The sequence below is a fragment of the Neltuma alba genome, unplaced genomic scaffold (assembly GCF_004799145.2).
Source record: "Neltuma alba isolate B1F8T4 unplaced genomic scaffold, ASM479914v2 tig00011563_pilon, whole genome shotgun sequence".
Lineage (NCBI taxonomy): Eukaryota > Viridiplantae > Streptophyta > Magnoliopsida > Fabales > Fabaceae > Neltuma > Neltuma alba.
The window spans coordinates 180,028-193,508 of NW_021636221.1; positions in this window are offsets into that span (position 1 = coordinate 180,028).

Here is a 13,481-nt window from a genome sequence, read left to right on the forward strand (position 1 = left end):
CTTAAGAAGAAAGAATCAATATAACAGAAGGAAATATCAATTCAATCAATCAATTAGAGTGCAAAATACATCCTAAATCTTAGTCTCAATGTAAAACAATCAAATTACACCTCTGTACAATCACAAGTCACAGATCTAAACCTTAGAAACTACAATCTATGAATATAGAGAGTGAAACTAAGATTAAGGTAGAAGAAACTCCTAATTATAGCTTCAGGAACTTAGATTGGCTTCATTGAACATCAAGGAATAAAGATCTAGCCTCTCATGATTGAAATCACAGCTTCACCAAGCTCCGCAACCTTAATGGTCATAACAGTAATGATCTAAAGGAGAATAGAGGAGAATAATCAGTAGAAAATAGAAGATTTGGAGTAGAAATGATGAATTGATAATGGAGAATGGTAGGAGGTGAAGAGGACTGAAGTTGAGAGAATTTGGAAAGACAATAGAGCCAAAAATAAAAAAAATCGCAGAATAGCGCGGGTTTAGGATTTAAATATGAAAATTTTCACATCTTTGTCGTGGTGAAGGAAAAAATTTCACTACAACAAAGTCAAAATGACACTGTATGAATAAGTGATGTTGCTTCCTTCATAACAAACATTTACCGCCATAATTGGCCCTGACGAAGTGAGGTAGAACCTTCTTCCAGTGTTTCTTCAATCCTCTGATTACCTACAATATTCAAATTAAGCTCATAGTCATCTAGTCCAAGGTATGTGGGATACATAAGAGCTAATAAATGAATAAAACTCAAGAATTATTATATAAAAGCACATAATTGACTCTTATATCCTCGATGTACAATAACCTCTATCTTAACCCAAATTACACAATTAAAAGCCACAAAAGCATAAGTTTGGACTAAGAAATATATGTAAAATATGAGACTTATCACATATTTCCTTTCCGTTACATCCATGCGGTTAACCTTCCATTCATTAGCCTATCCAACATTACAATCTAATAAAAGTCCTATGAATCTTTCTTGTCATTGTTGCTAGTGATGGAGAGCCTAAAGCCATTACAAGCATATAGTAAAGGATGGTTAAGTGGATGTTGAGTGAAATTATTCCCTGAGAGTTAAGATTGAAACACTTATCTGTGGGAGGTTCCTTTGACCGTTTATTTGAGTTAGTCTTTGCACCATTTGATTAGTTCTCTCAGCATATGACATAAGCATAGATTAAATATAAGTATGAAATTATGATTACCAAATGTGATTACTGATGCTTGCATGGTTCATTCATTCCTACCTCTTGTTTTGCATTGAAATGTTTTTCCTAGGATTGCAAAAGCTAACTATAGGGGAGTTGATAAGTCTTATATTTCACCTATATTTTTTTAGTCCAAACTTATGCTTTTGCAGCTTTTAACTATGTAATTTGGGTTAAGTTAGAGGATTTTGTGCATTAAGGGTATAAGAGTCAATTGCATGCTTTTTTATGATAATTCTTGAGTTTTATTCATTCATTAGCTCTCATGTATCCTATATGTCACACCTCCTTTAGTACCTTATTATATAGCAATTGGAACACCTTAAGATAATTATATGAGCCTTAACTATGAGAAAATGCTCAAAAATTTGAAACTTTTCAAAATTTCAGTCCAAGTCGCGACTTAAGGTCATAAAGGCTATTTTTGCTTCTAGGTTGTGACCTCAACTTCCAAAGTCGTGACCTAGGGTCATAGAGAGCCTCAGGCATTGTTCCCATTTCACTAAAATCTTTGCTAACTTTGAAAATTTGTAACTAAATGTAAAAAAATCGAAACAAGATGGCTCTAATTTCTATTTGAAGCTTGTCATGTCTATTATAAAGGACAAATACTTATTGGCACCAGTTCATCATGAAACAAAGCCATAAAATTCACCAAGTTGCACTATTCATACGGTCAGTTTCCAATTTTCTAGTATTGTAGCCCAACTTCGGAAGGGCATAACTTTCTGTACAAAAATCCAAATTTAATGAATTATTACTTTTTTAAAGATAAAAATGAGATCTATAAGCATACCAATTTTTAGTTTCAAACTCATTTGATTGCTTAAAATATCATTGGTCAAACTTGACCCTTAAAAAGCCAACATTTAGCCCCCTTTAAGTTACCATTTTGGTTTTTCCTTTCCTTTTCGCTACCAATCATCATGCCATTCATCATTATATTACTAAAGCTTGAATATTACTCAATATTCAAATACATAAGTTTGGAGTCACTTAAACAAATATTCACCATAATTCATAACAATTCACATAATACATAACTATTGCTCAAAGAGATATATATAATTCAAATATCTCCCAAAATGATCTCCTTCTCTTTATTCGTGCTTGGCCAAGCTCCTAAATAGTGAATTTTGGACATAAAGAGTGAGATTTTATAGAAATTTCAGTAGCAAAGAACCATAATCATCATGCAATTCATGCCATGTCAAAATGCAATATGTGTGAATAAAATCAATACTATTGTGCAACGGTCCATGTGCATGTCATTTGCCATGTAAAAAGAGCAACTCATCAAGCCATCAAACCATTCTTTTTACATATTGCCAAGGTATATTTAACATATAATTTCATGCATCATCACATATGTTGCTGAATCACATCATGGCACTATAATTAACATAACACATACACATTTAAACAAGCACGAAAGGAATCAAGTTATAAGTTCAATACTACCTCTTGGTTGATAATTCAATTCAGCCACTTTAGGGAATTGGTGTCCCTCTTTGATCTCTTGCAATGTGACTATCATTTCAAGCACAAATATATTCCAAATTACCAACCATTTAAGCATAAACACAATAATCTAACATTAGGCTCAATTAACATCTCTTTTTCCTTGATTTTTGACCAAATTATTCCCTCTTTGTTTCAACCAATCTCTTGAGCCATTTTTATATAATTTTTCATATAGAATTCAAATATCAAATCAAATTTCACAAAATCATACTCCTTCCCCTTAAATTAGACTTGGCCAAATAGGGGTGTTAAAACCCTAACTTTGATTTCTTCTAAAATTGAATCCAAACATCAATCAAACATGCAATTTCAAGCTCATATTCACGGTCTCTATCCTTCCTTAAGCCATTCTTGGCTTAACCAAAATTTGGTAGCATCACAATATAAGATTTATCATCAAAATAATCCTTAAATCCAACCAAAATCAAGTTTATACATACCTTGATGGATCCTAACTTGAAGCTTGATAGTTTTCCTTGGATTTAGAAGGTATTTGGAGCTATTTGGATGTGTGAGTTTTGATTTTGGCAGGATTTTCCCTTATTTTTCCCAAGTTGGCTAAATATATGTATGAATGATAGGGGTATTTATAGACTAAAAAATATGACCCCTTTCCTTCAATGTGGTGCCAAATTTTGCCACTTAAGGGGGCCATGTGGATGCCATCCAAAGCTCTAATTTTTGTGATCATGCCAAGTGTCCAATTCATAATTTTTTTCCATAGATATTTTACCTTGGGGCTCAAGACACCTTTAACCTTAGGAAATATTAGCCCAATATTAAGCCCAAATAGGATTTAAAAATTGAGGCCAAGCAGGGCCCACACATAAATATCAAATTTTGACCAAAATATACTATTTTGACTTTTATTTTCAAAAATAGTTTTGGGCCTCTAAAAATTCATTTCTCTTCATCAAAAACTCCTATCTCATATAGGAAAGCCTTTTGAAAAATTTTAGAATTTATCTCAAGGCCTAGCTAGTTATCTTGAATTTTCTCCAAAATAGGGCTTTACAGCTAAGATTTCGGTAATAAATATTCTAAAATTAATTCCTATATTTTCAGAGCCTAAAATCAATTTTAGAAATTCAAAATTCAAACAGATCCTTAGACAATTTTTATCATCTTTTTCTAATAATTATTGAGGCCTCTAAATATTTAAAATAATTATTCTCACCGAATTTTTACTATTTTTCTCGAAAAACCTTAATTTTTGGGAAATTCTGTAATAAATTGTTTTCACTCCATTTTCATCTTTCGGGCCTCCATGGAGGTTTCAAAACCTCCAATTCACCAATTTTCTATTTTTAGGGAATTTTTTAGAATTTTTCTCTAATTTCCTCATTTTGCCCTTCCTAGACTGATAAATTTGAAAATGTCGATCCGAACTCTTCTTGGGTCTCACATCATGCTTAGTCTCCTTAGCCAATATTCTTTCACTATTGGCCCTTAACTAAATTTTTCATCCATTCTATTAATACTAAATTTTGCGGGATGTGACACTAAACTTTGAATGAGATGACTATGAGCTTAATTTGACTATTGTAGGGGATAAAAGGTTGAAGAAATCAAGGAAGAATGATTCTGCCTCAACCGCCATGAAGCACTCTTCCCTTCACTGCAGCGAACATACCTAATAAAGGAATGTAGGTTCACTAATCTAAACAGCATTGTTTTAACGAGTGCCATGGCGAACTTAAGGGAGCACCGCGGTGGAAGTTCAGGAATTTGCTTTTAAATTCTAGAACGAGTGCCAGAAACTGGAGTCAATCATTTTTCTATCTTCTACTTGTTTTCTCTGCCAAAACTCTCTAATTTCGTCTCTCTTCATCTCTTTGCTATTCTCCATCATCAACTCATCATTTCTACTCCATTTCTTCCATTTTCCACTAATTATTTTCCTCCATTCTCCTTTAGATCATTGCTGCATGGCCATGGAAGTTGCTGAGCTTTGTGGAGTTGTGATTTCAGTTGTGAGAGGCTAGAACATAATTCCTTGATGTTCAATGGAGCCAATCTACGTTCTTGAAGCTATATTGGGAGTTTCTTCTACCTTATTCTTAGTTTCCCTCTCTATATTTATAGATTGTAATTTCTAAGGTTTAGATTTGTGATTTATGATTGTATTGAGATGTAGTTCGGTTGAGTTACATTGGATCTGAGGTTTGAATTATATTCTACACTTTAATTGATTGATTGGATTGGTATTTCCTTCCTTCTATTATATTGATTCTTTCAATTAAGTATTTAGACCTCTTGATTGACCGGTTAGGGTTCTAACATTATTGATCAAGAGAGTAGAATACCACTTGCAAAGTATGATTCATGTTAGGCATTAAGATGAGTTGATGAGTTAGGGTTCTAATTCATTGGATTCATTGTTTAGAGAAGGTCTTCAAAAACCGAGTCTAACAAAGCATTTAAAACTCAATGTTAGAAACAATCTCACCCAAGAGGGGGGTGAATTGGGTGAGTTACAAAAATTTTAAATTAAATGCGTGACAGTATTGAATAAAAACAGAGAGTCAGAGTAAGGAGAAATTTAACCGCAGAGAGAAGACACAAGATTTATACTGGTTCGGTCTAAACCACGTGACCTACTTCCAGTCCCCAGAACACCTCTGAGTATTTCACTATCTTCCAAGATCGACAGGGCTCTTGGTGCCTCGGTACAGTAATTGAATCGCTCAATCACTCCCCCTTACTCCCGTAAGGATACAAGCCCTCTCAAGAGTATCACTCAGGTATTTAATAAGAGTAGTAATTGGCTCTCTTACAGAGTGAATTTAATGATGAACACTGATGCTCGGTAGTAACGTGAAAACAGAGTATTGAATGCTAGACTAAATAATCGCAGGTGGTAGTTCCGGTATTCAATCTCTTCATCAATGCTTCTTCGCGCCTTTTATAGTTGATATCGTTAAGTAGCCGTTAGACGGAAGAGCTTCTAGCCGTTGTGACTCCGTTTGCGTGTTTCGCTGGTTTCAACGGCTCCGCCATTAATGCGTCTGAGCTTCTGACACTGTAGGTTGCAATCTACGTAATCCCGTTGAAGAGCCGTTGCATTCGTTTTCATTAATCTGCATATTTTAAGCTTTAAGCAAATAAGAGTCTTGCGGTGAATACTTTAGTCATGAACTAAGAAGAGAAAACAAATTCATCATTCAAAGATTTGTGACGAAATGATTTATCTATAAGAAGAGCAGAAAGACATTCTGGTTCTGTTTGATCGAAGAGATGATCGATTACTTGATGATAGATCATGTTATCGATAAACAGAATGAAGACTTTTCGAATTAGTTCACCAATATTATCGATCAAGTGTTGGATCATTGACTTTAAGAATTATCATAGTAAAAGGAAATCGTTCCATGATCGAACACTTGTTTGATCGAACAGATTATCGATAATTCAAATGTTATTGAAATGAAACTTCAGTCATTGATGATCGAACAACTTATCGATAAACGTATGATGGATAATGTTATCGATAAACCATGGGTATGAATATATTCAATGAAAGACACAGACTATCTGAAGTGATCGAACAGGTGATCGATCAATGAATATTCGAACAAGTGATCGAATAAAGTGAGAAAAGAAATTTAATCCTGTAAGGCAAAGAAACTGATTATCGATCACGTTTTGTGAAAACATGAGTTTCAGGGAATTGAATGATCGATCATATTATCGAAAAACCAATGATCGATTAGGTGATCGAAAATAGTTCAACATAAGTTAATGCGAATATAGCAATCCTTAGACTCTTTATCGATCATGTTATGTGAAAAGTTATTTATGCAAACAAGTTAAATTTATCGATAATGTTATCGATAATTTGGTTGCAGGAAAACTAAATAAAAGTAGATAAAGACATTGATTATCGATCATGTGATCGATAATTTTATGATCAATAAGGTTATCGATCCATCAGTAAAGATGATTACCTGCATTCAGAGAGTTAGAGCATAATGTTCGAACATGTGATCGATAAACAAATGATCGAGAATATGATCGATAAATTGGTAACAGAATTAATGTGCAGAACAAGTAGATTGTGTTACCTTTTATCGAAGTCGTTATTGATAACTGATTTATCGATCATGTGATCGATAAATACACTTCAGATTTGGTTCTCTTTATCAGTAACTTCATTGTTTATCTGATATTATCGATCAGTTGATCGATAATTAACCATAATCTTGTGTGATTTCCACGTTAGCGATAATCGATCATTTTATCGATTAACTACTTATCGAATAGTTCTTCGATCAAAATACCTACTATAAACCTGATTTACACTTGAACAATTATCTGTAACCTTAGCGATAAATGATTGATCGATCAGTTGATCGATCAAAATACTTAATTCAAATTATCTGACTTTGTTATCATCAAAACTATAATCCTAACATTCTCCCCCTTTTTGATGATGACAAAACATAAGTTCTAAATCAACCAGTTTCATAACCTCAAAATACGTGAAAAAGAAATAAATATCAAGAAAATATTATCGATAAAAACACTATCCAGGTACACAAAAATGACAGAAAAGAAGATAACATAAAGTCATAAAATAGAACCATAAAGCAACGCATAAAACCATAAATAAACTACGAAACATCATCAGTTTTCTTCTCCCCCTTTTTGTCAGCATCAGAAGGGGTATGAACCGAAGGAATGGTCAGGGGAATAGGGAGAGGAGGAAGGGGAAAAAGTGGAGAAATAGATGGAAAATGAAAGGAGTGAACAGGTTGGGGTACAGTGATAAGAGCAAGAGTAGTAGGGACTGGAGTAGAAGTAGATGGAACAGAAGGAGAAGTGGTGGAAATAGGAGAAGTGGGTAAGGGAGAGGAAGGAGGTGCAGGCTCAGGGTGAGGTGGAGAGGTAGGATGAAAGAGGAGATCCTCATAGCTGAAGCTTGTGCTAGGTGTAGTGAAATGCTGGCAGAGAGAGGTAACCAAGCCTTTAAGCTCTTGAAGTTCCTTGTCCACTGAATTAAACCTCTCGGTAACTTCTCTTTCCAAAACCACCATAGCTTGTTGGTGAAGATCCAGAATCTTAGAAATGCCATCAAACTTCCGATCAGAAATTTCCCCATAGTCTCTGGCAGTGGAGTAGACTCTGGTCTCAAATGCGCGAAGCTCAGCCTGAAACATTTCCCTGAGGGATCTCTCCATAAAAGATGGACCAGGGGTATGAGATGGAGCAGCAGTGGATTCAGCTTCATCCTGGGTCCGAGATGTACTAGCAGCAGGTTGCTTTCCCTTATCCTTCTGAGATACTTTCTGTGATGGTGTAAAGGGAACAGAGATCCTCATTTTGTGGAGCTGAGTGAGGCCAAAACCAGGAACCTTGGTCTTGAGTTCCCCAGGCTCAAATGGAGCAATGTTATGTGCCTGAAGGAAATAGGTGGCCAGCTGAGGATAGGGAATTGGGGTTGATCTGGACTTATTAAGAACAAAGTCCTTCATCTCAGAGTAAATAAGATCCCCAATATTAATCTTTTCCCCACTAATAATCCGGGCTAGAAGAAGATAATCATCCTGAGTGAGATGTGAGAAACTACCGGATTTGTTTACCATGCTCCTAGAATAGATGTAATGGATGATCCTATAGAAATCACACATCTGCTTAGGGGGAAAATTCAGCTCACCGGGGTAATCACTACTCTGCATTAAAATTCTGTAAGCCTTTACTTCATTCATGTCGCCACCTCGCACAAAATCTTGAGTCCCTAGCAGCTCATTTATTTTGGCACTTGTGAGTTTAAAAGCTCTGCCTCTCAGTGTAACTTTCAGACAATTTTCTATAAGATTGTCTTTATCATCATATTTTTCTACTGATTCCATATTACAGTAGAACCTTTTAACCACTTCAGGGCAGTATTCACCACCAATGATTAACCAATTTGAATAATGCTGCAGTGGGTCACTTAAATCAAGATCAATCTGTTTGTTTTTCCTCAGACCCTCTAAATCCACAGATACCACGGGACAGAATTTCCTATTGGCAAAATCGGCTTTATACTTTGCTACATTAACTTCATTATCGAGATTGCCAGATAATAACTCAGAAAATTCAGTGGGTATACCTTCAGGAGGAATTTCCCGTGCAACTCCTTCACTTGCCCTCTGTTTCTTCTTTCTTGGTTGTTTGGGGATGGATATGTTCAAAGCGGATTCCACGGCTTTCTGAACTGAGGTACCATCATCCGACTCGGTCTCCGATTCTTCAGTCACTATCGGTAATTTTGATTTGGACCGGGGAGATTTTCTGAGAGAGGTCGGTTGCTCTTCTGCCCGACTCTCACGAATTTTCAGAGTAGCCTTCTTCTTCGTTAATTCCTCCCTTACCTTCGGTCTATAGCGTTTTCGAGTACCCGAAGTAGTGGTGTCGCTTGATTGAGGTTGTTTCTCCTGCGCTTCTTCCCTTTCTACATTCGGCTGCTTCACCCGAGCCATTTCGGAAGTACCGAGTGGTTTCTGACAGATTAATCGGTTGAAAACGACGATTTTGAGGTGGGTGAAGGTTGGAAATGTAGCAGAGATGGATTCGAGTGGAAGAAAGGTTGAAAGATTTAAGAGAGTGGTGATTCCTGACCGTTGCGCGAAACAGGGGACCGGTATTTTTCGAGTTAGGGTTCGAAAAACTGACAAAGAGGTTTCAGAACAGTACCGTTATAGTCTTCGAAATTATCGATAAGTTATCGATCAACACTTGATCGATCACGTGTTCGATAATTATGAAGAACACACTTGAACATAGAGCAGATTTATCGATTACGTTATCGATCATGCATTTATCGGACATATTATCGATAAAGTCAGTAAAAAGAAATGCGTACCTGATCTAGTTTATCGATCATCTGTTCGATAATTAAGCTTATCGGTCAGCTTATCGATCAATGCTTACCAATTTTGAAGGATGGGTCTCGAATCCTTGAGGCTCTTGATCGATGTTCTGATCGATAGGGAGTTTATCGATCACATTATCGATAATTGTTGTGTTGGAGCGGTTCCCTTTCTTTACAAAGTGAATTTATCGATCATCTGATCGATAAATTATCTTCTTCTTGCCTTCAGGATTATCGATCAATTGATCGATAATCTTATACTCTGTTTACCTCTGTTTTTCTTCATCGAAACAGAGCTTCCTGCAAAACAAATTTCTACATGCTCCGATGCTTAAGTTAGTTATTTTATCATCAAAACAATAAATTTAAACAATTAATCTTGAGAGATAGCATGAGATTTCTTACAGTTCATTGGGATTTACCATTCCCAATTCTCTTCTGAAGAAGTTGAACTTCTGTTGATCTAGTGGTTTTGTGAAGATATCGGCTATCTGATATTCAGTGGGGATGAACTCAACCTTTACATCTTTCTTTTGAACATGGTCCCGAATGAAGTGATGTCGGACATCGATGTGTTTGGTTCGAGCATGATGGACTGGATTCTTGGATAGACTTATCGTGCTCGTATTATCACATAAGATTGGAATCTCGCGTAAGTTGATTCCTAGATCTTGTATTTGTTGTTTTAGCCATAAGATCTGAGCACAACAGCAGGCAGTGGCTACATATTCTGATTCTGTTGAGGAGATTGCCACGGTGTTTTGCTTTTTACTTGACCATGAGACAAGACATCCTCCGAAGAATTGACATTGTCCACTGGTGCTTTTTCTGTCTGTTTTATATCCACCGTGATCTGCGTCTGAGTATCCCATTAGATATTCGGTTCCTCTTTTTGGATACCAGATTCCCAAATTTTGAGTTCCTACAAGATATCTGAGTATCCTCTTGACGGCTTCTTCATGTGACTCTTTTGGAGCTGACTGATATCTTGCACACATTCCCACACTGAACTGAATATCTGGTCTACTTGCAGTGAGGTATAGTAAAGAACCGATCATCCCTCTATATCTTGTTAGATTTATGTCTTTCCCGTCTTCGTCTACATCAAGCGAACAGGTTGAGCTCATAGGAGTCTTTACACTTTTGGCATTCTCCATTCCGAATTTCTTCAGTAACTCCTTTACATATTTCGTCTGGGATATAAATATACCGTTTTTCTTTTGTTTGATTTGTAATCCCAGAAAGAAGTTTAGTTCTCCCATCATGGACATCTCGAATTCTCCCTGCATAAGCTTAGCAAATTCTTGACAGAGATCTTCGTTAGTAGCACCGAAAATAATATCATCTACATATATTTGAACAATCAAAAGATCTTTCTTACTTCTTTTAATGAAAAGTGTGGCATCCACTTTACCTCTTTCAAAACCTTTTTCTATCAGGAAGTTGCTAAGTCGTTCATACCAGGCTCTAGGAGCTTGTTTCAAACCGTACAAAGCCTTTTTAAGTTTGTAAACATGATTAGGAAAATTTGAATTTTCAAAACCGGGAGGTTGTTCGATAAACACTTCTTCTGATATGTAACCGTTCAGAAATGCACTTTTAACATCCATTTGAAATAGTTTGAAATCTTTGATGCAAGCAAATGCCAAAAGAACTCGTATGGCTTCTAATCTAGCTACAGGAGCATACGTTTCTTCATAATCGATTCCCTCTTCTTGATTATAGCCTTTTGCTACCAATCTGGCTTTGTTCCTGACGATCTGTGCCGATTCATCGAGCTTGTTTTTGAATACCCATTTGGTGCCAATGACCGGATGGTCTTCTGGTCTGGGTACCAATTCCCAAACTTGATTTCTCTCAAATTGATTAAGCTCTTCCTGCATTGCAACTATCCAGAATTCATCTGATAGTGCTTCGTCAATACTAGAGGGTTCAATGTGAGATATGAATGCAGAGAAAAGAACTTCATTGATATTTGTCTCCGGGTTTTGACCCCTTCATTGACTTTACCAATGACTTGTTCCAGAGGATGATCTCGGTTATGTCTCCATGCCTTTGGCTGCTCTAGATTTTCTTGTAAAGAAGGATCGTTTAAATCATCCCTGTTTTCTGAAACGGTTTCTGAAAATATTTTGTTCGAATTTTTGTTCAAATCCAGTTTTTGAAAATTTTGAACGATTTCAGCATCATCATCTACAGGTTTCGAAATTGCTTCAGTTTCAGCAAACACTACATGAATTGATTCTTCTATTGTAAAAGTTCGTTTATTGAAAATTCTGTATGCTTTACTACGATTAGAGTAGCCAAGAAACAAACCCTCATCAGCTTTAGGATCGAATTTACCCAAGTTTTCTTTGTTGTTGTTGTGGATATAGCATCTGCTCCCAAAGATCCTTAGATGTGTCAGATTGGGTTTTCTCCCCTTGTACAATTCATATGGCGTCTTTCCGAGCAGTGTTCTGATGTAGGCTCTATTAGATATATAGCAAGCTGTGCTCATTGCTTCTGCCCAGAATACTTGTGAGACCCCTTTCTCATTTAGCATTGCTCTAGCCATTTCCGTGAGTACTCTATTCTTTCGTTCAACTACTCCGTTCTGTTGAGGAGTCCTTGGTGCAGAAAAGTTGTGGTCAATTCCATGTTCCTCACAATAGTCTGCAAATTCGTTGTTTTCAAATTCTCCTCCGTGATCAGACCTGATTGACACAATAGATATACCTTTCTCATTTTGAACCTTTTTGGCAAAAACAATGAAAGCATTAAAAGTTTCATCTTTAGAGGAAAGAAACAAAGTCCAGGTAAACCTCGAATAGTCATCAACTATTACAAGGGTATAAAGATTTCCTCCGAAGCTTTTTACTCTAGATGGACCGACCAAGTCCATGTGAATCATTTGGAGTGGTCTTTCAGTTGAAACTATCTTCTTTGATTTAAACGAAGACTTTGTTTGTTTACCTTTTTGACATGCATCACAGACATCATTACGTTCATACTGGATTTTTGGTAAACCAACAACTAGATCCCTTTTTATTAATTTTGAAAGTTGATTCATGTTGACATGTGCAAGTCGTTTGTGCCAAATCCAACTTTCCTCCTTTTTACTAATAAAACAGTTTTCAGAAGTTTTAGAATCAATTTGAAGTGTATAACAGTTACCGTCCCTCGGAGCTCTCAGCTTTGTATTCAATTCTTCTTTCTTCAAAGGTAGGTCATCTTTGCTTATGATTAAGCATTCTTCAGAATCAAAGATCACCCAGTTGTTTTTGTCCGCACTCTGACTGACACTGAGGAGATTATGACATAGACCTTCCACGTAGTACACGTCTTCGACCTTCATGCCTATGCTACTTCCGATTTCTCCAATTCCAGCAATTTTTCCCGATTGGTTTCCTCCGAAGCTTACTTTTCCTCCGTCTTTTGGTTTGAGTGATGTAAACTTCTCAGTGTCACCCGTCATGTGTCTGGAGCATCCGCTGTCTATATACCATTTATTTGTTCTGGATGCCTTGAGACATACCTGCAAAATTACAATCATGTTTTAGGTACCCATACCTTCTTGGGTCCTTTTTGGTTAGTATGAGTTATTTTTGGTACATAAGTACCTTTGGGCACCCATTTTAATGTTCCGTAATCTCCTTTCTTCTTATAGTAACAAGAAGAAGTTGAATGGCCTTTACGGTTGCAGTGAGAGCAAAGTGCAAATGGATTTGAAGAGTGCACAGAATTTCTAAAATATGTAAGATATGATCTACCACTACTCTTTTTCTTTCCTTTTGATTTATCTTGGGTTGGATCGTATCCTATACCAGTTTTGTCCATAGAGCACCGTTGAGCTCCTAGGATCACCTTAAGCATTTCGCTACCTTTAGTGAATTTTTCTA